The sequence below is a fragment of the Lissotriton vulgaris genome, chromosome 7 (assembly GCF_964263255.1).
Source record: "Lissotriton vulgaris chromosome 7, aLisVul1.2, whole genome shotgun sequence".
NCBI lineage: Eukaryota > Metazoa > Chordata > Amphibia > Caudata > Salamandridae > Lissotriton > Lissotriton vulgaris.
In genome coordinates, this window is record NC_141695.1 from 193,994,510 (window position 1) to 194,021,288 (window position 26,779).

Here is a 26,779-nt window from a genome sequence, read left to right on the forward strand (position 1 = left end):
GGATCGCACAGGGCAAGTCAGGGTTCACAGCCTCTGATACACCTCAATAACGCCCATGATGGTGGAACTGATTGAGGTATACATTGGCTCTATGCATCAGCTTCAATACTTATGTCAATACCTTTGTACAGTGGTGTCTACTGAGAGGACTTTAAGAGGCAACATAACGGGCCACAGATAAAGCAAGCTGGCCAGTGGCAAAGGGCATTCATGAAGAGCGTGTGGGTAAACTAGATACAGTGTCTTTTTAGACACTTGTGCTTAATTCCCAGTCACTGCTAGTCCCTATATAGCAGGGCGTCATCAACTATTACTATTACTATAATACTCAAGACATTAATTGTAAGTTGCAATGTTGAGCTGCAGGTGTTGGCGATGAGTGGATTTTAAATAGGTGTGTGATGACGGATGTGCCCCTCAAATTTTGCGGGACATGTTTGCCATTGTGAATTCCATCCTCTGACAGGACCTCACCTCTGCCACTCTGTGACTGGGGACAACTCTAAATGTGGCAGGCAAATGTCCACTATTCCAGCCTTAATGGAGGTTTGCCTGTAGACAGGGGTAGGAGAACTACCCATAGCTGAACTCTGCCATGGTGGATGTCAGTCCATTCGTCAAAACACTAAATACGACACACAATTAACCACCAGCCTGACGGACTGGAACATCCCGTCATGGTAGGAGAACAACAGTCCATCCGCCAAACTTTAAATGATGCCCTAAGTCTTTTACGATCTATTTTAGCTGATCAGGAGAGCAATTATAGGCACTTTTCGGTAATCCACAGAGTTGTAAAACATAAGAAATGATCTTTTGGAAGGAACTGTATGTCCCCTCCCTCGAAGGATCCAGAAGGGTGCTGGATCCCTTGGTATCCCCACCAGAAGGGATCTTTCTGTGAGATGGATCGCTTGGTATCTCCACCAGAAGGGATCCTTCTGAGGGGTGGATCACTTGGTATCCCCACCAAAAAAGGAGCCATACGTATGTTGGATCACTTGGTATCCACACCAGCGCTTTCTCCTGTCGCAGCCAAAGGCTGGAACGAGCTCCCTTCCCACATCAGACACTCCCCCACCCTCCACACCTTCATGAAGAACCTCAAGACCTGGCTCTTCGATTGAACTGGAGCTGCAGCTCCCCCACCTCAGCGCCTTGAGACCCTCATGGGTGAGTAGCGCGCTTTATGAAACCCTAATTGATTGATTGATTGATTGAGAAAGGGGCCTTCTGTGTGTTGCATCACTTGGTATCCCCACCAGAAAGGAGCCTTCCGTATGTTGGATCACTTGGTATCCCCACCAGAAAGGAGCCTTCCGTATGTTGAATCACTTGGTATCCCCACCAGAAAGGAGCCTTCCGTATGTTGGATCACTTGGTATCCCCACCAGAAAGGAGCCTTCCGTATGTTGAATCACTTGGTATCCCCACCAGAAAGGAGCCTTCTGTGTGTTGGATCACTTGGTATCCCCACCAGAAAGGAGCCTTCCATATGTTGAATCACTTGGTATCCCCACCAGAAAGGAGCCTTCCGTATGTTGGATCACTTGGTATCCCCACCAGAAAGGAGCCTTCCGTATGTTGGATCACTTGGTATCCCCACCAGAAAGGAGCCTTCCGTATGTTGGATCACTTGGTATCCCCACCAGAAAGGAGCCTTCCGTATGTTGGATCACTTGGTATCCCCACCAGAAAGGAGCCTTCCGTATATTGGATCACTTGGTATCCCCACCAGAAAGGTGCCTTCCGTATGTTGGATCCCTTGGTACTAACCACCATGGCTAAAGCCATGGGAAACAAACTATGCAGCAGAGAGGCACAGAGAGTATAGTTCGCACACAATTTCCCTCTCCATTTCCTTTGGAGAGAACACTAACACATGGGAAATATTTTTAGCTACACATATTAGCTAGGAGGGGATTTCACTTTAAAATGGACATCAGATCTTAAAAGTGTCTAACCTTGAGTGATTTATAGAGGTAGCAAAGACACCTCCCTGGCTGACAGTGCCTTGTCCTCCTGCTGGGTCACATGAGATAGGGCTATGCTGTCATTCTTTCTATTACTTCCAAACCCAAGGTACAACTGTAAGGAAATGCTTTCTATTTGAACATGAAAAACACACAATCTTGCTCTTTAACACGTTGAATGTTTCAGACAGAAAAGGAGCCTATGTATACAATTCATCCAAACATCCTTTAAGCCCCTTGGGGTGATACGAAGAGGAAGTCACCCCAGGATGAAATCAGGCACGTGGCAATTGTTCAGGGAAGGTAATGTAGCTAGTAAACAAGCTTTTTCAGAGTATTTTGTGGTAAACATCGATCACCTCCCATATGCACCTTGCCCCACGAGAGGTGCAAATATTATGTGATCTCCATGGCTACTAAGGTGTGGCTTTCGATTGAATACTGCTGAAAATCAATGAAGAAAGCATACATATGATGGCTGTCGTCAGGAAAGAGTTTGAATGGAAAAGATACACTGATCTGTGTGCCGCTTCAGTGGTGGAGTATTAAATGGATATGTGGTTATCACTATGGTGTCACAGGGGGTTAAGGCTGGCTTAGTTGGGCGAGGTAGTTTGGCTGAGCTGCTCCAGCACTACTCTTTCTATTGCTTTTGTGTTTCTATCATAGGCTTATGTCTTGACTCAGAAGTTTCTAAGCTCTGAATTCTGTAGGCCCTCCATACACTTCTAGTTAGAACAAACAATGGGGCATATTACCAAGCAATAGCGAATCGCTATTGCTTGGTTAGCGGGAAAAAAATATCGCCGAGCACCGAGGATTTTTACAACTGAGATACCTTATGGCATATTACCAAGGGCATTATCGCCGCATTAGCGGGACTTTTTCCCGCTAATGCAGCGATACTTTTATCGCCCTATTACCAAGCTGTCGCTAACACCAGTTAGCGACAGCTTGTAGGCGATAGCGGGCATTTAGGGGCCCACTTTGCATGTCAGCGATAATTATCGCTAATGACATGCAAAGTGGGCGTGCCAAGATGTTAGCGACTGAAAACAGTTACTATCATCTCTAACTCCTATTACCAACTTTTGGAAATATTCGCGCTAGGTGCAAATATCTCCAAAAGCTAACGCCTGCTAAAAGCAGTTCTTAGCCATGTTATCCAATGGAAGGTGGATAACATGGCTAAGAGCATTGTCTCGATAATGCATGAATATCACTGATTTTTCAGCGATATTCATGCATTTCGCAGGATTTTTACCGCTTTTGAGATAAACCTTGATATCAAGGGGGCATATTACCAAGCAATAGCGATAATTATCGCTATTGCTTGGTTAGCGGGAAAAAAATATCCCCGAGCACCGAGGATTTTTACCGCTGAGATACCTTGATATTATCTGTACAATCTGTGGAGAGGGGCTCCCTAGAGAAAGCTGTATGAAACACTGGGGGGACACTGACTTGGATGCATTGTCAAGGCAGGGGGACGGGATCATTGCATTGATCGCTCCAAGCACAAGTATTGAAACTTTATGACACTCAAACGGGGAGGTTATTACCCACTCCAAAAGGGCCACCAAATTAAATAGCTCCACAAAGATATTGTTCCAGTAAAGCGAACGAGGGGTGGGGGGCCCGCTTATCCAAAACAAAAACTGAAACAAAAGCCAAGACCAGTATCTAAAGCTATTAGGCCCCCAGATATAGAGAGCACTGTAGATACCCATCTATGTGATAACTGTGGAGGGGACAATGTGGGGGAGGGAGCAGATAATGAACTATTGACATGGATGGAAATAATGTTATCCACTTTTCTAGGGCTGGTATTAGAGAAAATCAGGGCAGTAGAGAAGAAATTGTATAGATAAATTGTACCTCGGCACTCTACTACTCTTCGTGGTCGCCTATGGTGACTAGTTCTTATTATGTATTAGTAGTAAGAAGTTTTATTCTTTGAAGTGTGCGGGATGCCCTATGGTAAGTATTGAAGTTGGAAGGACCCCATCCGGTGATCTGGTGCAAAAGCTTTTCCAGTTTCACTGTGTTCAAAATTTCTTTTATTAGGACTCCTGATAATAAAGCTTTCCAAGAAGGGGGGAAATGTATCCATTCTCCTGAATAAAGGATGGTGTGCGAAACACCGAGGGGGGGGGGGGGGAGGGGGGGTTCTGCTCGCAAGGACTATAATAGGTCCTTGATGTGGGAACGCACCTTCCTATAGCGCGTCCGCGGCAATTCTTCGGTGTGAGCTGCACACTTCGAAGAGGCTGCCTTAGTGATATATCGAATACCAGTCTCTCGCCGTTTCGAGCCAAGATAGTGATTATTCATCTATTACCACTGAAACGTCAAGAGTGAGCCTTGAGAAAGTTACTCAAATAGTAACGAAACATATTTCTTTTTTGTTTGTAGTGCCTAAAAAAGTTTCAGTAAAAATGTCTTATTGGTTATGAATATCATCACTGACATTTTTTATATAACGTGTGCTCCCTTGAAGTATTGATACAAATGTAAGTATAATTTCATGACACAATGTCAAGTAAAACAATATTAAATATAAAAAAAGACCAAATGCTTACATTCTAGATTTTCTTTTCTTTTGACTTTGAATTTTGCATGCATAATGTCCCTTTAGGTATGAACTTTCTTCATTTGTAACATAATTGAAATATATTTGATAGGAATGACCATGAAAAGTAGTAGAGTGCTGAGGTACAATTTATCTATAAAATATTCAATAGCAGATACTTAGTACCTGTTTAATTGACATCCTTGGTAGTAGGATGACCTGGATACCTTGACTGGCACCGTAATCTCAATATCCTTGTTTTCAAAATGTATACATCTCTGTACTGGTAGATAGAATTAGTTGTGCGACTTTTCTAGACCACCACTACCATTTCTAGAGATTATAGAGAAGAAATTGTCGCTCCTCTTGATACAGAACAGTACCTCCTCTACTGAGGGCGCTGGATGTGCAACTATCAGCCATGAGGCACAGGAGGGTCCCACTTTAACAGATGTACCAACTATAACAGGTAGAGTGTCACCCCCAGGGTCCCTGGCATGAAAGGCGCCCAGTGCACACAATATTTTCAGAGGTCATAGGCACACGAGGGAAGGGACTATAGAATATAATATAAACCAACAATTAGCCCCGGTCAACACCGGGGGTAGAGCAAACATAACTCAAGGCTCAGAGCAAATGCTAGTCCACACTGTCCGGGGCACCCCAGACCTGCCGTCTTTAGATCTGCCGCTGGCTTCATGCCCATATACGGTGGTCCTGACAGGGGTTCTGGCCTGCACAAGTGATGGAGAAGAAACCCCACTGATGTTGATTAATAAAACAGCCCACTGGATGAGCAGAAACACAGGATTCAACATCACCAATCATAAGCACATTTTAATGGTTAGAAGGGTGTCCTGGATCGGCAAGTCCAGGAAATGTTTTCCAGGGGGCTGCGTGATTGTGAATCTAAGGCACCCTGAGCTTGTACACAACTTGCTCACACAAAGTAAGGGGCTTTATCAGGATGAGGGTGGCTCTAGTATTTAAATGCTCCCCTTGGGCTTTTTTTACAGGTACATGATTAAGTCGAACTACAGCGGTGAATACAAGGGCCATACAGTGTGAACACAGGGGGGTGGCTCAACAATTCCAGTAGGGAACCGGTATGTCCCACTTATAAATGCGAGGGACCTAAATGATATTGATTGACTGGACCGGTCGGGGGAATCTATGGGTGCCCATGGCTCTATGGGTGCCCATGGCTTGGAGAGTCATCCTTCTAATACAGATCAAGGAGGATTTGGTAGGGCAAATTTAAATGAGGTTATCATAAGTCCATTGCAATCAGTGCTATTGGGACCCTGCACGCAGGAGCATAGTTACTCACTGACAGAATCTCATAGCCCCCACTTTTGCCACACATTAGACATCCCAGATGGACATAGCTTGAGGGATTTTAAGATAACCTCCTGGAATATAGCAGGCTTATCTACCAAATTTAAAAATGAAGATTGGTTAGTTTACATAAAAAAATGTCAGGTTATCTCTCTACAGGAGACGTGGGAGGTAAATAGTAGTACTTTCGACTTCGAGGACTATAAAACGTATTTTGTGCCTACAAGTAAGGCCGCATCAGGGAGAGCAAGGGGAGGACTGAACACATATGTCGACCTTAAGATACAGGGCAGATTGACCGATCCGGGCTGGAACTCAGTTTTATGTAGGGGATTAAGTTTCATAATAAGGGCCACCAATTAAATTTTATTAATTTTTATAATGCGATTTTACCTGGCCAGAGTACCGTAAGAGTGGATGAGTTGGAGAGTAGGCTCACGTGTTGCCAGGAGCAAGGGGCGCAGACGCTCCAGCTGGTTTTAGTCGGCGACTTCAATTGCCACTTGTGCCCACACCTGAAAGTTAACTGGGGGGATTGGTCGTCGTGCACTCTGGAAGAGGGCCCGCACATGGACCACACAAAGGAGGGAAGGGTGCTAGGTAAGCTTTTAACACACACGCCCTCACACATACCATGGATCTGGTTGAAGTTGGAAAGGATCAAATTGTGCACCCAACATTTAAAGGCAGAGGAAGTGTTTCTTTCATTGATGTTATCTTTATTTCGAATACACTCAAAAAATGGGTCACAGGTTTCAAAATATGTTTGAGTATTTTTAGTGATCACAACCCTCTAGCCATGACCCTCGCAGAGTTAAATCTCTGCAAGAACACCGGGAGAAGGGTGGGGAGGGGTGGTATGTGCCATAGATCAAGGGACAAGGCTTAGATGGTCACAGATTAATGGCAAAGCTCTCTCTGGAGCACTAGTGGAAAATGGCCAACAGCTTATTGCGGACTGCTTAAACCCAAATGTGGAGGGTGCTGAATTGGTCATGGTATTTGAGGATATTGCACACCTAATTGATGGTCTGCTTAGGACCAAAATACAAAAAGTAAGAACAAATGACCCAAGGTGGTTCGATCAACAGTGCGCCCGTGCCCTGAGTGAGCTGAAAATTGAGTTACAATTATCAACAAGAGATAAGAGCAGGGTGAGCCTATGTAGGGTAAATTACAAATCTGCAGTAAAACGCCGTAAAATCAGTTTGCAGCAGCAGGCATGGGAGGACCTAAGGGAAGCGATTGAGTTAAAGAACAAAACGGCCTTCTGGAAAGTTATACATGATCCTTGCTTCCAAGAGGCAAACAAACCAAGGGTAGCCAATCACATCTTGCCAGAATCATGGCACAAGCATTTACACGGGCTTTATAATAATTGCCCGACTGAATCCCAGACGGAAGCTGAAGGGGGGGAGCAGCTTATCATCCAGACAAGTTTTACCCTGAGGGAGATTAAGGCAAGAATTGAAGGACTGACTAGAAATAAAGTCACAAGCCCGGATGGGATCCCACCAGATCTTTTCTTGAGCCAGGTAGATCTATGGGCACCAATCCTAACCAGAGTCATTAATGCAGCAGTAGACACAGGTATGCCACCATCCTGGTCCACAGCCATAATCGTCCCCATTTTTAAAAAGGGCAAGAAGGACAGCCCACTTTGCTATCGGCCCATTTCCCTAATTGGCGTGTCAGTGAAAGACCTAGGAAGGGCTATCCTCACCCAGTTAATGGACTGGGCAGAGAATCAACATTATTACTGACACCCAATACGGCTTCAGAACAGGAAAGTCAACCACCGATCAATGTCTTAACCTTTATTTATTGGTAGCTAAGTACACTATTGCCAGCTACGAGACTGTGTACTTGTCTTTCATGGACTTGACGGCAGCTTTTGACCGAGTCAATCACAGGAAATTATGGGCTATTATGGGAGGCTTAGGTGTGGACCCTGGACTTATTAACATCCTAAAGGTATTACACCAGAATACCACCACCTGTGTTAGATACAATCAGAATGGAAGTACCACCGACCCGTTCCCATGCTCAAGTGGGGTGAGACAGGGATGTATTCTGTCTCCATTTCTGTTCACCCTGTACATAAATGGCTAGGATCAGGCACTTTGCTCCTTAAAGGTTGATTCACCGCAGATTGGTTCAAGAGGGATCCCCATCCTGTGGTAGCAAGCCTCAGCCAGGCCTACTAGTGCAAGGGATTCAGCTTTCTCTGCTCAGAGTCCTTAGACCAATAGTAAGAAGTTGGCACAGAAACTGGAATAGAAAAGACAGAGTTTATTAAACTTCATGAGGTGGAACTACATTCACACAACATGCTTCGGTAGTGTATGAGGTAGCACCCTGACTAGAAGGAATTTGGTCCTTTTACACCCACACAGGCTCTCAAATGAAGGCGGTACAAGGCACAGAGTGTTGGTTTCAAATACATATAAGGTCATACAGAGAGTGTGCTAGCAACAAGTGGGAAGGGCTGACAGTCACCTAATTCTGGTGGATACATTTGACAGTTACAAGTTGGAGACAGCTGTATGCTCTACTGAGCATGTGCAAAGTGAAGGAGACTAAACATGTCTTGTCTCAAGGCAGATTTCAAGAGCAGTTGACAGGAAGATAGGACAGAGCACATGGCATACAAAATGGCCGACAGAAGACAAAATGGATTCCCTAAAACGGGCAATATAGGTTGAAAAGCTGGATGTCTTCTGCTAATGCTTAACTTAATAATTTTCTAAACTACCACTGACGACCCTTTCAGCATTTGCTGAAGACATCTGTCTGTCTGGGGTAATCTGGATCTGCATCCTGTACATTGATATTCATCATATCAGAAATCTCTTTGCTTAACATTTGCTGTTCTTTTGTAACATTTCTCTTGGCAGGTGTACAAGCAGTAATGCACATAGAACAAATCATGGGACCACATTGTATACAAGTACAGCATGTAAATAGTATCACCAGTAGTATACATAGAAAAGTCAGTAGTTTCTAGCCCCAAGTAACAAAGAGTGTCCATATCCAGTTTGAAAATGTCCATGTACCAGTCTCTGGGTGAATGTCTGCAGCAATCTTATGCAGTTTAGAGATTGCGTCATAAACTGAAGGTGAATGGTCTGGGATGAAGACACAACAGCTCCTGCCGATGATGCGGCATGCACCACCAAGATCACATCGAGCACCATCCGATTTTGGAGTGCTACAATTCTTGCAATTTGCAGTTCTTCTGTAATGTTCCCAAGTGCCATAGCTGTCTGATTGGTGACAGCTTCCACTACACGAGTCAATCGTCTGATCTTTCTACTATTCAATGCAGCACCCACAAAGAAAAACAAACCCAAATTGAAATCAACATATTGCTGCAGAGCTGGTCAATCTCGTCAGTACTTGTTGTTTTTTTATATCTATTCCTTGAAATATCATTATACAGTTTCAGGTCAAGATGATATGATGCAGGTGCTAAAAAGACAGGGGGTAACAAAATGATATGTAACATACCCCTGACCATCCCATAGGTAATTGGTAATATCCTTTATTACCACACACAAAATAGGTGTTCTGAGATGATGTGAAACTACTATTATTCATGCCCTCAATATTCAATAGAGTATTACATTCGCTTTGTCCTACGGGCATTCTCCCAACACTGCCAATACATAAATCTGCTTTTGCTCTGGTACAGAAATCACAAAAAGTCCAATGTTCTTCATATTCCTCACATTTGTGAAGACATATGGTGTCGAAATATTGTCTGGTTGGTATTCATCCCATTCCCATTTAGTCCCTTTAGCTTGAGGATAGTCATCTTTATCTTGGTAACATTCTTTATTCAACTGAAAAATGATTCCTCCTACTGAAGGCTTTCCATAAGCAAACAAAAGGGCATACCAAGCTTGACATGAACCATTATGAGAAAACGGTAGAGGAATAAAAGGCGTTCCTCCTTTCTTCTGGTGCGCAGGTATCATCCCACACAACCAACAATTGGTAGTATTTGTAGCATTATGGGTATGATGCAACATCTGAATGAATGTGTTGTTCAGATAGGACTGTCGATGTTTCTGCTCATGATAAGGAAGGGTATATTAGTCATAAGAAAAGAACCTATTAATGCTCGCTATTAGAAAACGTGATGTCTCTGAGGTTCGCAAAGCAAGAAAGGCTTACAGCCGAGCCCAAATCATTGCAAAGAAGGCTTGGGAGGAACAGCATTGGTCCGAACTAAAGGCTGCCTGCTTGTCTAAGGATAGCAACCTGTTTTGGAAAATAACAAGGAACACAATTAGCCAGGATACCGAAACCATTCCCAATCACATTACTGATCAAGATTGGTTTGATCATTTACTAAACTATATGCGGGAGACCAGGATTCTGCCTTTGGCGAATCACTTAGCCGCCTCATGCCCCAAGGAAATCATGACTCTTTTATCCACATTACAGAATAGGAGGTAGAAGCAGCTATAAACAAGATTGTCCCGGCGAAGGCTCCCGGTCAAGATGGACTCCCAGGAGATCTATTCCTTGCCAACCCCCCAAAATGGGCGTCCTTTTTCACTCCCATGATAAATGCGCTACTCCAGGGGTCACCTGTTCCTTCTTCTTGGAAGGGAGCGGAAGTCATTCCGATTTTCAAGAAGGGCGACTGGGAGGACCCAGCCAACTACCGATCTATTAGTTTAATAGATGTCGGACACAAATTGGTTGGCAGGGTCTTGTTAGAAAGAACCCTAACCTGGGTGGATGAAAATGAAATTTTATCTCATTTCCAAGCAGGGTTTAGGTCCCATATTAGCACGATTGATCAAGATTTTAGGTTGCTTTTATTGTACTGGAAGGTGGTCACTATTGGAAAGGGTAGCCTTTACCTTGCCTTTATTGACCCGAAGACGGCCTTTGACCTGTATCGCAAGACCATCTTTGGTTGGTACTGTCAGAGCTGGGGGTCCCAAGGTATATTCTTGACCTATTGATTCACATGCATGATGGGAACTATGCCAGCGTAAGGTGGGGCAAACAGAACCAAAGGACTGACAAAATACCTGTTAACAGGGGAGTCCGGCAAGGCTGTGTGCTGGCTCCTACCCTTTTTTCTCTATTCGTGAACGGGGTGGTATCTTTTTTGATTGAAATTAGCACCGTTTCCCAGCCCTGGCGGGTGAAAAGGTCCCAGCTTTGCTCTTCACGGACAATACCCTGTTAATTTCAAAAACCCCTGCAGGGCTACAAAAGTTGCTTTGTAGATTTTTTTACTTTTGCAACTTGAGGGGTTTGACAATAAACACCTCTAAGACCAAACTCCTCTCTTTTAACCCCAGCAGGCCTTCAAAGTCACATATCACTCTGCAAGGGACAACGCTACAGCTTGTAAATACCTTCGACTATTTAGGAATCCGGCTATCAGATAAATTAAGCTGGAAACCCCACACAGACAAGGTGTTTCTAAAATATAAACAAATTGTGGGTATACTTGGTAAAGAACATCGCTCCTCAATCACTAGGCCAATTGCCCCTGTTTTAGCTATTTATGCTGCAAAGGCCTTGGGCGCAGCACTTTATGGTTCTGAACTATGGGGCTTCGAAAGAGTAGATTCCATGGTCAAAGCTGAACACAAATTTTTTAGAGAAATGGTATTGCTCCCAAAGGGAACTCCCCTTAAGCCTTTATTGAGTGATCTGGGTAGGCGTTCCCTTAAAGATTTGGTCATCCTACGTCCGCTCTTATTTTGGGCTCGTTTGTGGCGCACTCCCGAACTATCTATGTACGCCGCCGGCCTCAGGGAAGTGATGGACATGGAAGGCTCAAACAGGATCAGCTGGCTGTGCAATATTAAGAAATACCTGTTACAGTTAGGTTTTAAAGAAGTGTGGGAGCAGGGGTCCCCACTGAGTAAATCTGATTTGAAGAGAGCATATTGGGCTTGGATTGAAATGCAGGACGACAACAACCCTAATATGGGTAGGTTGACTAATGAATTTTGCTTATTCAAACAGGCTCCCAACCTGGAACCTTACCTTGACCTTCTCCAAAAATCCATGGATAGGGTGCTTTATATACAATTTAGATTGGGTACGCTCCCGATCCGAGAATACACTTCGAAATGGAAATCTCCAGGTCAGACACCATCTTCTTGTTTGTACTGTGATGGAGTATTAGAAAGCATCCCACACTTTATGTTTGCCTGCCCAGCTTATAACAAACCAAGATCAAGATGGCTGAAACCAAGCTGCAGGCTGATAGGAATTATAGATTATCGGGCAGCCCTTAGAGTCATGCAGTCTGACACTACCATGGTCATTGTGTGTGGGGTGGCGAAGTTTCTTGGCAGGGCATGGCACATTAGAACAAAACAATGTAACTAGGTTTTTGTATGTTTTTAGTGTATTTTAGTCAAAAGCTCCTAAGATTTAATATGTTCTTAAACTTTTAATATTTATTGCTATTTTATGTCATAATGTATAGGTGGGAATGTTTAGGAATGTCTGTTATGTATTCTTAATTCTTATTCAAAAGTAAATACTTTTATAATTTGTACAGTCATTAACACCTACAATGCTTTTATGATACATTTTTCATAGAAATAAAGCTTTGAATTGAATGATAATAGTAGTGCTCGAGTGGAGCTGGAGTAGTTGCAACAAAAAGCTGTCGAGCAGGAACTGCTCTCTCAACGAACCAAGTGGTTATTGCCAAAACCACCAGGGCAACAACAAACCCTACAGCACAAATCATTTTCGTATTCATTTTAATTGACAACGATGCTCGATCTTTCTAAGAACCTATTGAAAACAATCGTTGGAGCTCTTCTCCCTTGGGTAGTCGTTGATTTCTTCACCACGGGCCGAGACAGGTGTCACTACACTAATGCAGGACTGATCCTCCTCCCTTGTCTCATTGGCTCTCCGTTTCACAAACCCAGGGCGGTAGCTCAACCAGTCTCGTTCAACACTGCAGATTCTTTCCTCGGTCACAAGTTGTATTGCGATGCCCCAGAAATCGTGTGGTCCGGGAAGACTTCCGTAGACTCGTCAGGTGAGATGGCTTGACCTTTCTCCGTCTCCAGAATGTCTCAATGGTCGGTCAGTGCAGCAGGTTCCACCAAGGCGGGCGATACACGCTTGCAATACGTGGCATGGAGCCAGGTCTTTTTGTTCGTCACTCGAACTGCTGTCCTTGTCGCCAACAGCACCTGCTCTGGACATCGCCACCTCGGCTCCAAGCTGTTCGATCTGTTGAAGACCTTGAACATCACCTGGTCACCGGGACGGAGATCATGGGCCTCACCTGTATATCTATCAGGAAGAGCTTCTCGAACCTGTTGATGAATAGAAGTCAAACTGTCAGTTAACTGTGCCAAATAATCATTCAACAGGACACAAGGTACATCATGTATAGGGCGTAGCTTAGGAACTCCCCAAATGTTCATTGGTCTTCCAAATACCACCTCATACAGTGTGAGACCTGATCGTGAGTGTGGTACTGATCTTATGGACAACAGTGCCATAGGCAATGCATCCGGCCACTTTAAGGACGTAGAAGCCACTATTTTCGCCAGCTTCAATTTTAAGGTAGCATTATACCTTTCCACCAATCCTGCTGATTGTGGGTGGAAGACTGCATAGAATTTCTGTTTGATTCCTAATCCTTTCATGACATAAGCAACAACTTGCCCAATAAAATGAGGTCCGTTGTCACTCCACAAAATTTTACAAACACCATACCTAGGGAAAAACTCCTTCAGAAGCACCTTTGCTTTGGTAAGAGCAGTATTATCCTTTGTAGGGTATGCCTCTATCCATTTACTGAAAGCACATACCCCCACTAGGACATATTTTAGATTATTACAGCGTTCAAGCTGGATGTAATCCATTTGCAGAACTTCAAAAGATGTGGTTGGTGTAGCTAACCCTCCTACAGGAGTTTGTGTCCCTTTTCCAGGATTGTACTGCCAACAGATCAAACAGGACTGTACTTCTCTTTTAGCTGTGCTGGCAATCTCAGGATGCTCCCAGACTTGTGTAAGCAATTTAGTTATTGCTAGAGCTCCAACTTGTGCCAGCCCATGTGCCATTTGAACCATAGGTTGCAAATAGGCTGCAGGTAACTTCCACTTTTCCATGTCTTTGTTGCGCCAACAACCCTCATCGTCCAATATTCCTTCTTTTGACCATTGCTCAAGTTCTGCTACAGAGGGAGATCTCTGTACATCTAGTACTTCGTCTCTAGCATCATGCCATCGTTCAGCTTGAGATTTCACTACCTACATGGAAGTAGTGCTTCGTTGCATCCCAGTTTTACGAGCTACACAATCTGCAAAGGCATTTCCTTGTCCTATTTTGACAGTGACCTTCTTGTGTGCGCTACACTTCACAATCGCTATTTTTTTGGGATATGTCATTGCAGTCAAAAGGTTATGTACTAGTTCTCCATGCATTATCTGCATCCTGTGGGATGTAAGAAAGCCTCTTTAATTCCAAAGTAGGCCAAAATAATGGGCCACTCCAAAAGCATAGTGGCTATCCGTGTAAATGTTCACATATAAGTCAGTACTAAGCTCACATGCTCGTGTCAAAGCTATTAGTTCAGCTGCTTGAGCTGACTTCTGAAGTATGCGAGCTGTTTCCACTACTGTTTCAAGTGTGGTGATTGCATATGCAGCTGAGGTTGTGCCATCTGGTAATTTCAAACAGAACCCATCAACCCATAATTCCCCATCTACATCTGAAAGGGGCGTATCTTGCAAATCAATGCGACCCTTTGTCTGTTCCTCAGTAAGGAATATACAATTGTGAGGCTCCTTTGATTGAGACTGAGTCGCAGGATATGGCAAGAAAGTGGCTGGGTTTAGTGTTGCACACCTCTTCAATGTAATATGAGGTGCTAACAGTGTCAATTTGTATCCTGTCAAGCGACCACTAGTTTAATGCTGACTTTTAGTCTGATTCAAAAGGGCATCTACTGCATGGGGTACTTGCACCAACAGCTTATGTGACAAAACTATCCCTTCACTGTGACGTATGTAACAACTATTGCTGCAACTGAACGGAAGCATCCAGGCAACGCACGAGCAACAGGATCAAGTACTGCTGAAAAGTACACACAGGGACGCTACTTTTCACCGTGTGTCTGTACTAAAACAGACAATGCACAGTTTGTGTGACAAAACTATTCCTTCGCTCTGACGTATGGACACAGTTATTGCTGCTACTGAACAAAAACATCCAGGCAACGCACGAGCAACAGGATCAAGAACTGCAGAAAATATGCACAGGGACGTTGCTTGTAACCGTGTGTCTGTACTAAAACTGACAATGCACATCCATCTTTCTCGTGTACATAAAGTGTAAAAGCTTTCATATAATCTGGTGTACCTAACACTGGTGTAGAGCAAAGAGCTTGTTTCAATTGGCGAAAAGCATTTTGACATTCATCTGTCCAAGGAAGAGGAATCGGAGGGTTTTTAGACAAAAGTGCTAACAGTGGTTTAACAATGTGTTAAAAACCCAATATCCATTGCCTACAAAATGAAGTTAAACCAATGAATGCACGGACATCTTTCTGTGTGGAAGGTACTGGAGTGTCTAAAATTGCTTGAATGTGATCTGTTGTCAATGCGCGTCCCTCCTTAGACAGAAGATGACCTAAGTAGCTCACCTTCGGTCTACAATATTGCAATTTCTTCTGTGATACTTTATGGTGATGTGTGAAAGAAAAGAAAGCAAGGACAAAGTACATGTTTCACACTGTTCAGGTGTATCAGCTGTCAACAAGATGTCATCAACATATTGTATGAGAGCCACTCCATCAGGCAAAATAAAAGAATCAAGTTGTCGTTTCAAGGCTTGACTATAGATGCTCGGACTCTCAGTGTACCCTTGAGGAACTCTACAAAATCCATATGATCTATTATTCAAAGTGAAACCGAACAAATATCGGCTATCAGTATTAATAGGAATCGAGAAGAAAGCGTTGTTCAAGTCCACTACTGAAAATGTAGTTGCTGTTGGAGGGACCAGGGTAAGCAATGTCGTAATGTCAGATAATGTGGTACTACAATCTTATTGACCTCCCTCAAGTCAATGATAAATCTATAAATCTTAGTGTCAGTATCTTTTTTCAAAATAGGAAGAATCAGACTATTGCAAGCATTGTAAGGAACCTCTTCCACAACCCCCATTTTAATTAAGTCATGAACAATGCGTGTAAGTGCTTCCTATCCTTCTCGAGAACTTTTATACTGAGGCAATCTTGGCAGTATAGAACCCTCCTTGACACTAATATGCACTGGTGGAATAACCATTTGTCCTACATCGGTATCTGAAGTAGCGCACAAAGTACTAGGGAGTGAAGCTAGGGCAATGTCCTCTTTTACAATACAGGATCTCTCAATCATGGGGTGGTTGTCATTTAAAATAACCCGCACTCCTTCCGGAGAACATCGTATCATGGCCCTGAAATATTTGAGCATGTCAAGACCCACAATGTTGTCTGGTGTATTTGGATAAAGCAAAAATAGAAATGGAGCAGTAAACTTATCAACATGGAGTGCAAGTGGTTGTGACAATGGGCTAAGGGTGGATGTTCCATCGAAACCTATCGATGTAATAGTTAAGCCAGACAGGGGAGCCCTAGGAATCAAGTGTTTAGACAAGGTGCTACGAGTAGCTCCTGTATCAACCAGAAACTGATCAGTAGAACCCAAAACATGTGCTGTAACATAGGGACCATTCTGATCTACTGGAACTTCAACTTATTCCTTACCCCATCCTAGGCAATCCTATGCATAAGCAGAATCTTGCAAATTAGACTGCTCATAGTCAGACATTTGATATCGATTCGGTCTGTCAAAAGTATTAGCCCCCTCTTGTCCACGTGTATTAGCATCAAACCTAGCATGATCATTTGTATTTCCTCTAGGCCCTGAATATCCTGAACGATTTCTCATTTGTCCCCGACCACGTGAACCCTGCTGGGCACGTAACACTGGACAATTAGAAATCCAATGTCCGAATTGTCTGCAATACGCACACTGATCAACAGACAAATATACACGAGGATAGGGAGAAAAAGACGAACCATAAGATCCACGTCCACCTCTATTATTACCTCTAGAAGGTGGGCCATAAGCTTGAGCCATCATAACCTTTGTTTTTAAATCTTTAGATTTTTCATCCTCCTTACTTTTTGCTTCTAGTTCTTGTCGTTCATAATACTGAGCCATGGTTAGGAGAGAAACCGGAGAGGAGGTAGTCCATGAACGTTCGCTGGCCTTTATGCAACTAGCTATTTCTGGCAAAAGGTTTGTGACATATTTATCGACAAACAGATGCCTACCCGTGTCATCTGTCAATGACTGGCCACTAAAATCGTGGAATGCTTCTTCAAAGCATGTGAAAAAATCTGAAACTGATTAATCTACCTTTTGCTTGCAAGACGCTAACATAGTCCAATCTATCATTTTAGGAGGAATAATCATCTTTAATTTAACCAATATAGCTGCTGGAAGATCTAAAATTTGCTGACACGGTTTTTGTGCAGGTTCTCTATCTTTATTTAATTGTTCTATATCTGACCGCAATGCCCCAAATACCGCACAGTTGTCAATTTTACGCACAGTTCTCCACATATCAGGTGGTAATATTAATCCAAAAAACAAATCAATGTCAGATAAAGTCATAGTACAAGAGCTAATGGCACCCTCAATTTCTTAATAAAAAGCTGTCAGATTCTTTCATGGATCAGGCAACGCATTTTTAAGAGCCATGACATCTGCTCTATTCCAAGGAGTGTAAACCCAATTATAAATAAAATACTCTGTCGCATCAGTAGAAGTCTTATCATCACTTGTGCCTGTTCCTTTAGGAGGAACATATAAAGGTGCGGCTTCCCTCATAGGTTTCACATTTACAACATTCTTATCTGTTTCGAGCGTTGGAGCTCGTGCCATGTTGATTCGAGATGTTTGTGCAGCTGCGTCTGCTGCCTTTTTCTCCTCCTGCAAACGGACTGCTTCATCACGTAGTGTAACCAAGCGTCTGATTGTGTCAGCCACCTGGGAGAAGACAAAAGAACCTTCACATAATTGCTTACAATCAGCTGCTATATCATCTGGCTCTACTTCCTCCGAATGTTTCCTAAATCGCTCAAGAACCTCTCCAGCAAATATCTCAGTAAAATATTTTTGTTCCCTTTCCGACCAATTCTTAATAGTATCTAATATTTCAGAAGCAGTATTAGTACTACGATCAGCTTTATGCACCGCAGATCTAATCTGATAGGAACGTTCGGTACTTAACATTGAGCGAGTGTCTCCAGCTTTATCCTGATCCGTAGGAGAGTCCTCATCTGACTCATCAGGAACAGAGGGAAGAGTATACGGAGGTGGACAACGATCTAATAAGAGAGAATCATCTTGGGGTTTATTAAGAATAGGATAAAGAGGTCCATGAACAGCGTATTGGCCATTTGCCTGTAACTGACACTCCCTATCTTCCCTCTCTTTGATTTCTTTAATTTCTTTGTTTTTCATTTCTAATGCTTTCGCATACACACTCTTACGTTGTTCTTTTTCAATCAAGGCCTGCTCACGCTTCATTCGCTCACGCACTTCTTTCTCCCACTTTCGCACACAATCAAACATGTCTTGCCCAGCCTTTCGCTTCAACATCCGTTGAGTCCACATACTGAATCTTTCGTAAATTAAATGACCCATGAATAGGCCAACGTAACTCAAGATCCTTACGGGTATATTTGTTCCACAACGTGCTGTACATTATAGAGGAAATACCATATTTAACATACATGTCCCTATTAGGCGTCCCCTTCGGGGGTGCCGGTTGTGCTTCATCTATTCTCAAATTGGTACCACTACAAAAGCAACCCATCTTACGAAGTGTGCTGGAAACAGGTGTGCCGAAAATAGTGCAAAATATGCAGTATTATAATCAAAGTAGCACTTGAAGTACTCTTCATACGTTGCGCCGTTCAAAGTTTCTTAGAAGTAGAGAAAAATCTCCTCATTACCTGCCTATATGAATTGCAACACATATATATACTTTTTCATATTCATAGGACTAACTCAATATTTGTCCAATTCCATATATGCCACAGTAAGTGTTTCTAAACTACCTTACCAATCCAAGGCGTCAATCTTACAACAAGTGCCGCAAAACGGCTCTTACCAATCAAATGGTGTCCAGGTTCCTACTGTCAAGTTCTCAAATCGACCAAACGGTCACTGCACAGCGAATCAACAGAAGAGATCTCAGTCGAGGACCGGCACCACCTGGATGGTCAGATCAGAAAGAAAGGGAAAACGCCGTGGATGCCAAGACTCAGGTCTCCTCTGGCAGTGATCACGTCCAAAGCAAGATTCCTATCCTTCGTCTTGACCAGTCCTTCGGGCATCCGAGTCGCCCCACGTTGGAAGCGCCAATTTGTGGTAGTAAGCCTCAGCCAGGCGTACTAGTGCAAGGGATTCGCCCTTCTCTGCTCAGAGTCCTTAGACCAATAGTAAGAAGTTGGCACAGAAACTGGAATAGAAAAGTCAGAGTTTATTAAACCTCATGAGGTGGAACTACATTCACACAACACCCTTCGGTAGCGTATAAGGTAGCACCCTGACTAGAAGGAGCTTGGTCCTTTTATACCCACACAGGGGCTCAAATGAAGGCGGTACAAGGCACAGAGTGTTGGTTTCAAATACATATAATGTCATACAGAGAGTGTGCTAGCAACAAGTGGGAAGGGCTGACAGTCAGCTAATTCTGGTGGGCACATCTTGACAGTTACACGTTGGAGACAGCTGTATGCTCTACTGAGCATGTGCAAAGTGAAGGAGACTAAACATATCTTGTCTTCCGGCAGATTTCAAGAGCAGTTGACAGGAAGGTAGGACAGAGCACATGGCATACAAAATGGCCGACAGAAAGACAAAATGGATTCCGTAAAACGGGCAATATAGGTCTAAAAACTGGATGTCTTCTGCTAATGCTTAACTTAATGATTTGCTAAACTACCACAGTCCTGCTTTACGCGGATGACGCGGTTATCCTCGCACGGACATCCACAGGGCTCCAGGGTCTGATAGACGGCTTTGTTTCATTCATGGAGATCCTAGACCTGTCCCCCAATTTAACCAAGTCATACATCATGGAGGTCGGGAAAAAACCGAGTAAAAATTATGTTTACTCGATTGGTTCCGATCACCTGGGAAAGGTGCATTCCTTTTCTTACCTGAGGATATTGTTTGAAAGTCGTCTTGATTTTAATACCCTTGCAGAAGAGAAATGCCGCACATTAGTGAGTTGCACTGGGTCGATCATGAACTTCACTCGAAGGTCGGGCCGTTGGTCCCCGGAGCAAATCCTGAGATTATACAGCTCTATATGTTCTGTCAAAATTCTCTATGGAAGTGAGGTATGGAGTTTTCTTGACACACAGTACCTGCAAATTGAGGAAAACAAGTACCTTTGGCGCCTACTAAAAGTACCCCACAGTACACCGTCTCATATCATTCACGAAGAATTGGGCGTCAGTTATGTTAGAGGTAGGCTGGAAGTCAAACCCCTAACCTGTTGGGCTAATATATGGGCAAATACAGAGGCCTCATTTAGCAAGCAGATTATAACATACTGCCTTGCCCGTGATCAGGGTCTGAACATCCCATGGCTTAAGTATGTGAAGGAGACCTTAGAAGCCATAGGTTGCGCAGATATTTTTAACAACCCTACAAAAATGTCAGTGCATGACAAGTCTCTGGTGCAGGTCCGGTTCAAGAAGTATGTCTCTTTACTCAGGGAAGATAGGGAACTGGTTAAAAAATCATTTAGAGAACACCTCCTGACTAAATCATGTCTGGGTTTTGAGCCTTACCTATCATACTTCCATAATGCTCACAGTAGATTTATAATGACACGCTTTAGGCTCAACATATTGCAGCACATATTAGCTGACCCGGTAGGATATACTCCGTCTATAGAGTTGAAGGGTCCATGTGGCTGCGACCATCGGTCTCCACAGGATACCCTTCACTTTGTTTTATTATGCCCTTTTTATTCACAACCAAGGAGTCTGTTTTGAAAAAGTATTTTATGCAAAGGTGGTCCTGTTATTTTTAAAATTGTCAACAGACATGTTAGCCTTGTTCTGTACTGTAAATTTTTTTAGGGCAGCCGTCAGACTTAGAAACACAAGAGGTATTAGATGAACATAAGCAGTTCCTAGTGCCCGTCTGTAAAAGGCACCTGAAAAAATTAATTCGATGAAGGGGAAGGTTAATTTAATTGGGAAGGGAGGTAACCTTTACCAATTTTAATCTGTCAAAATGTTATGTCTCTTTACTAATGTTGATGTTTTCTACCTGTACCTATGTGGCCTGTGTTCTTAGCCTCTTGCTGGCCCCGAATGTGAACCTTATGTGAGAGGGGGTTCCCACTCATGGATGGATCAAATATATATCATTTTAAGCTGTTGATTCTCTTGTTTTTATATTACGATGTATTTTATCTGCACTTTTTATGGTATATTTTTATGCCGAATAAAGTATTATGATTGAACCCCTGATGGTGGAGTTGGTTCAGACCCTGTTTACAGAGGAGGGACGACCAGCTTGGATTGTCCAAATGAAACAGGGGAAACCCCGGGGCGGTGTCAGCAGTCTGATGTCAATACTGGATGAGAAGAGACTTCCACAGTTAATGCACCCTTGAGGCGTCCTGAACTCCGGGCCCACAATGTTGTTATGGACGTATACAAAGTGTTCTGATATGAGGAATAATGCCCCCGGGGCTGTGGCACACGTAGCATAACTTTTAGTTAATATATTTTGCCAATGTTACAAATAAATGAATCCCCGGGGCCCATGTCTCAAAAGCCATCCTTGAAGAGGGTAGCCCTATATACTACACTACCTTCAATATGGGGCGAGTAATAAAATGAAAGAGTTTTTTGTAGATTACATGTAGTTCTGGTAGCAGCTGTGGAATAAAAATAACAGTTCTTTCTTCACCTGACCTTTATCCCCCTGATAACGCTCCTCGAATGAAAACGACTGATTTATTTAAAGGTGTAAATATTTCACAGGCTGTCTTCATTTGAATTTTTTATTTTTTGGTCACTATCCCTCCATCAGATATGTTGCTTCTGCTTACAAACCTTATTTCGCGAGTCTAATGCCCACATGTATCAAAGGAAATTGCATTCGCAAACGGTGCGAATCGCAAAATTCGTCCGTTTGCGAATGCAATTTCTTGATTTGGGATGCATCATCTTTGAAGTGTTTAATCGCTATTTTAGGAATCGCAAAATGCTTTGCGATTCCTAAAATAAATCGCTATTTGCGATTTCTTAAGAAATCGCAAATAGGAATTCTTAAAATAAGAAGAAGTCAAACCTGGTGGTAATTTTTTTCGAAATTGCTCAAAACAGGTGACATCCATCAAGAGTGCATATAAGGGGCCTCAGAAAGCATCAAACATTTTTCCACAATGGCAGTACTTTTCTTTTTGGCACATAGGCATCGGTTGAGAGCAGCTGCAGGATGGAGGATAAGGTTGATTCAAGAGAGAATTTTCAGAGTGCGCTTTACCTTACTAGGGCAGACAGAAGCAGAAATCTATGATAAGTATAGGCTTAATGCTCACATTATTTTTGATTTAATAGAAGAATTGGACCCAATCTTGCAGAGGCAAACACGCAGGACACAAGCCATACCAACCCATGTTCAGGTATTGTGTTCACTGCACCTCCTTGCCTCTGGGTCATTTCAGGGTGTAATAGCCATTGCTGGTGGTGTCTCCCAGAGTTCACTTTATAGATTTTTCAATGCTTTTCTGAATGCCATGTTGCAAAGAATAATGCATCACATCAAATTTCCTAGTTCACAGCAGGATTTGCTAAAAACCAAGTTAGATTTCTATAACATGGCTCATTTTCCACATGTCATTGGCTGTGTAGATGGCACACATGTTCCCATTTGCCCACCCTTTGAAAATAAGTACATTTTCCGCAACAGGAAATGTTACCATTCTCTTAACATACAAGAAATTTGCAATTCTAAAACTATCATCACAGACTTAGTGGCAAGATACCCTGGAAGTGCCCATGACTCCTACATTTTTAGACACAGTGCCATCCACACACGACTGCTTGCAGGCGAATTTGGAGATGGATATTTGCTTGGTAATTATAAATTTCTTATTTTTAACATATCCCTGTTTCTTTCAGACACATGTTACTCATGCATTGTATCTGTCATTATCACTTTTTCTAGGTGACAGTGCCTATACAGTGAGGTCATACATATTAACATCATATCTCAATCCAGCAACCAGAAAAGAGCAGCAGTACAACCATGCTCACATATCAACCGACAATGTGATAGAGAGAACCTTTGGTGTGATGAAATCTCGGTTACGCATTCTCCATAAGACTGGTGGAGCTTTACAATATCGTCCTGAAATTTGCTGTAAAATAGTTGCTGCATGTGCAATGTTGCACAACTTAGCCACTGAGAGAGGCATAGAACTGGATGTGGATGATGTACTACCTCAAAATGATAATCAGCCTCAACAACCCCAACCAAGATTACATGGACCAGAAGCAGCAGAGGGTAGAAGGAGAAGGGCAGAGATAACACAACATTATTTTTAAAAAAAGGTAAGAAACACACAAGACAATCTGATGCATGACTGTAAACTGTTTATTTTTCAAAATTGAAAGTATATGCAGTTTTTGCTTGAAATTTAAATGCATTTTGATGAATTAGTAAATTACTTCGCCTTCATTTAAAAACAGAAAACAATGATTTTTAAATCAGATGGACACCTTTTTGTCAAAAATGTAGCTTAAAAGGTACCATACTATTTTTTCCGTCCATGCACCCCTAATGCTTTTCCTGTAATTATCATATCGCCCATGGCCATGTTGCTGGAAATGTTTTGTTTCCTGTTGCTACGGCGTGCCCCAGGTAAGGCTGGGTCAAGTATGCCACTGATACTTCTGCCAACTTCACTACCCCCAATTTGAAGCTGGTTTGCAGGTTCAGCATCACTTTGTATTCTTTCTACAGCATTATGGAGTGTCCCCATTCCCCTGGCAATCTCTGCACAAATTTGTTTCATTTCCGCTTGCATGCCAACTGTCTGCTTGCAGAGCTGAGCAGTAGTGCTTGAAAGCCGAGACATTCCCCTGGTGTGACCCTGCATGCAGGTCGTTGTTCTAAGTTGCCTAGTAGCACTTCCAACTTGCTTAGTTTGTATCACTGTGCACAGTGTCTCCAAAGAAGTAGCAATGCGGTCTAGCTTTTCAGATGTTGTTTTATGCCCTTTATCAATTACATTTGTCATTTGTTTAATACTGTTGTGCATGGCACAAATCTCTTTACTGGTGTGATCAAGTTTTCCCTTCATGACTCTAATGTCTCTGCCTTGTAGGCGCTGAACTTTAAGGATTTTATCCTCAACAACACTGCCGGTGCTGCTATCCTCTAGAGCTCTTCCTCTTTGTGATGCTTGTGACCGGCGCCTATAAAACTGTTGAAGTCTATTACGCCTGCTCTGCATTGGGTTAGAGGTTGCTGGAGTTTCAACAGTCTGCATTTCAGAGACATTAACTTTTTGATCTTCTTCACTATCACTGCTGCAGTTGTTGCACTCTGTGTCTTTCCCTTCTTTGAAAAATAAAAGATGATGAAGTTGCAGCATTTGACTCATCTGTGTCATGTCCTTCTTGAGTGTTAAACTCTGTCAATTCATTTTCTAGAATTTCTTGTTGTGTATCTATGATTGAAAAAGTGCAAGCAGTCTGTTATTTATAAATTTGCACTTTTTAAACTTGTTTGCAAAATTGCTTTTCAACTACAAATCACATGTTGCATGACTACTTTGGTTTCCTAAAAGACTATCATTCATTTTAACAAACTTTGCTTTTTATTAGCATATTGGAATTTTGAAAAGACTACAACTCCCATGATGCACTGCTTTCTGACTTAAAAATGTTAATTTCCAGGTTTGGAAAACATAAATGAAGTACTACAAGAGAGGAGTGAAATTGAAGCAGGTATAACATCTTTTTAAGCCCTCTTTGACTCACATTGTACATTTGAAAAATAAATTTCAAAAACTCTTACCTTCAGAAGGTGCAGCAAGCTCTGACGTATCAATGTCAATTACTCCAACAACAGCCTCAGTTAAAAGTGTGCCTTCCACCATGTCTTCAATGGGGGTATTGGGCCTATCCCTCGGAATTCCCCCACCAGTCCTTTTGGCAGCTTTCATCCTGGTTGCAATTCTTTCTTTGGCACAACTGCGCAGATCATACCAGCGTTTCTCTAAGTTATTTATGTCACGATGTGCAACACCCACAGCATTCACCTTAGCTTGGATATCAAGCCAGAGTTTCCTTTTAACTGCTTCAGGCACCTTCAAAGATTGTTTACCAAAAAGTTGGTCCTGCCTCATAGTCACCTCCTCAATAAGTATTTCCAGCTCCTGGTCACTGAATTTAATTTTTCTTTTCCTGGCTTGGATATCTTTAACAGCATTTTTATTAGCCAGGTCTCCCAAAGATTCAGCCACACAGTCTGCTGCAGTTCCTCCAGGCTGAGCTCCAAAAGCCAACTGCCAAACCTCCACTTCAAACCAGGGAGCAGCTGTGTGCAATTACTCTGCTGCCTTACTGGTTGTAATCACATTGAGATTCATCATGTGTGCTTTTTCGCAATTTGCGAATTCGCAAAATGCGAATTCGCAATTAAGAATTCGCAAAAATCATGCGATTTGGTAAAAATTGCAATTTTTACCGAATCGCAAAAAATTGCGAAAAAATCATGCATTTCAAAATGCGATTCATTATTTGCGATTCCTTAAAAATCGCAAATAAAGAATCGCATTTTCAAACGTTGATGCATGTGCCCATAAACCTTCAGAGTACCCTTGCATGTAAGGTGAAAATATACATGTCTGCCAACTTCAGCCCCACCTAAGCTTGTATGACACTGCACCCAGGCCGACAATACAGAGAAGTGGCATCCATTCCATTGATATCTACGGTATCGTCATGGCAACAATACTGCCTTTATTCTTTATTCCGCATCCACTTAGCAAGGCTTACCTTGTGAAGTAATGTTCAGGTGGATGCAGTGAATGCAATATTTTTGTCATGAGCTATAAGACATGCGATATTGATGTGGTGTTTTTGCTCAGTCATCTCCAGGTATTCACTTCCTCTACTATGGATTATTCTATACATCTCTTATCTGCTCTGTTACTTTCCCTTGTGTCAGCTAGCTGCACACCATGATGGAGCCTTATGGCCACAAGTTGCACTTTGTAAAGTGTGTTAAACATCTTTTTCCCTTCAAGCCTGTTGTTTCATATAGAAAGGAGTGCACCTTTTATTCCTCACACTGGAGGCGCATGTCTTCATCTGGGCTGTCCTTGGAAGTGTGTAAGTAGTAATATTCATCCTCTGGACATACTCTGGCTGATGAAAGTGCATTTCTAATCACTGTACGAGCCCTGCACTTTAGCTTAGGAAGATGCTTAGGCTAGAGAGCTGTTTCAAATGTCATATATTGATTTTTTTCTAAAGAATTCAACCCCTCCTATGACGTACACATTCTATAAACAACACATAAGAGATGTGGATGCAAATTTTCTATCAGACACAATGGTACGTGCTATTGATTGCTGTCCACCGTCTGCAGAACGTGCACAGCGTGAGGGAAGTTGCCACATGCCTTGTAGTTCCCCATACGTGCCCTCCGGCACTGATGTGGGGATTTAAATACATGATATTGCAGAACATTTGCAGGACACTGAGGCCAGCATTGCAAAACTCGTATTCCTCGCTTCCAAGAAGTGTTGCACCAACTCTTCAAGTTAC

At 42.7% G+C, this 26,779-nt stretch overlaps 1 pseudogene; it reads right to left on the reverse strand.

The window, feature by feature from the left end:
- Positions 1-23,754: 23,754 nt before the first annotated feature.
- LOC147701167 (uncharacterized) lies at positions 23,755-25,353 on the reverse strand (annotated as a pseudogene).
- Positions 25,354-26,779: the final 1,426 nt, after the last annotated feature.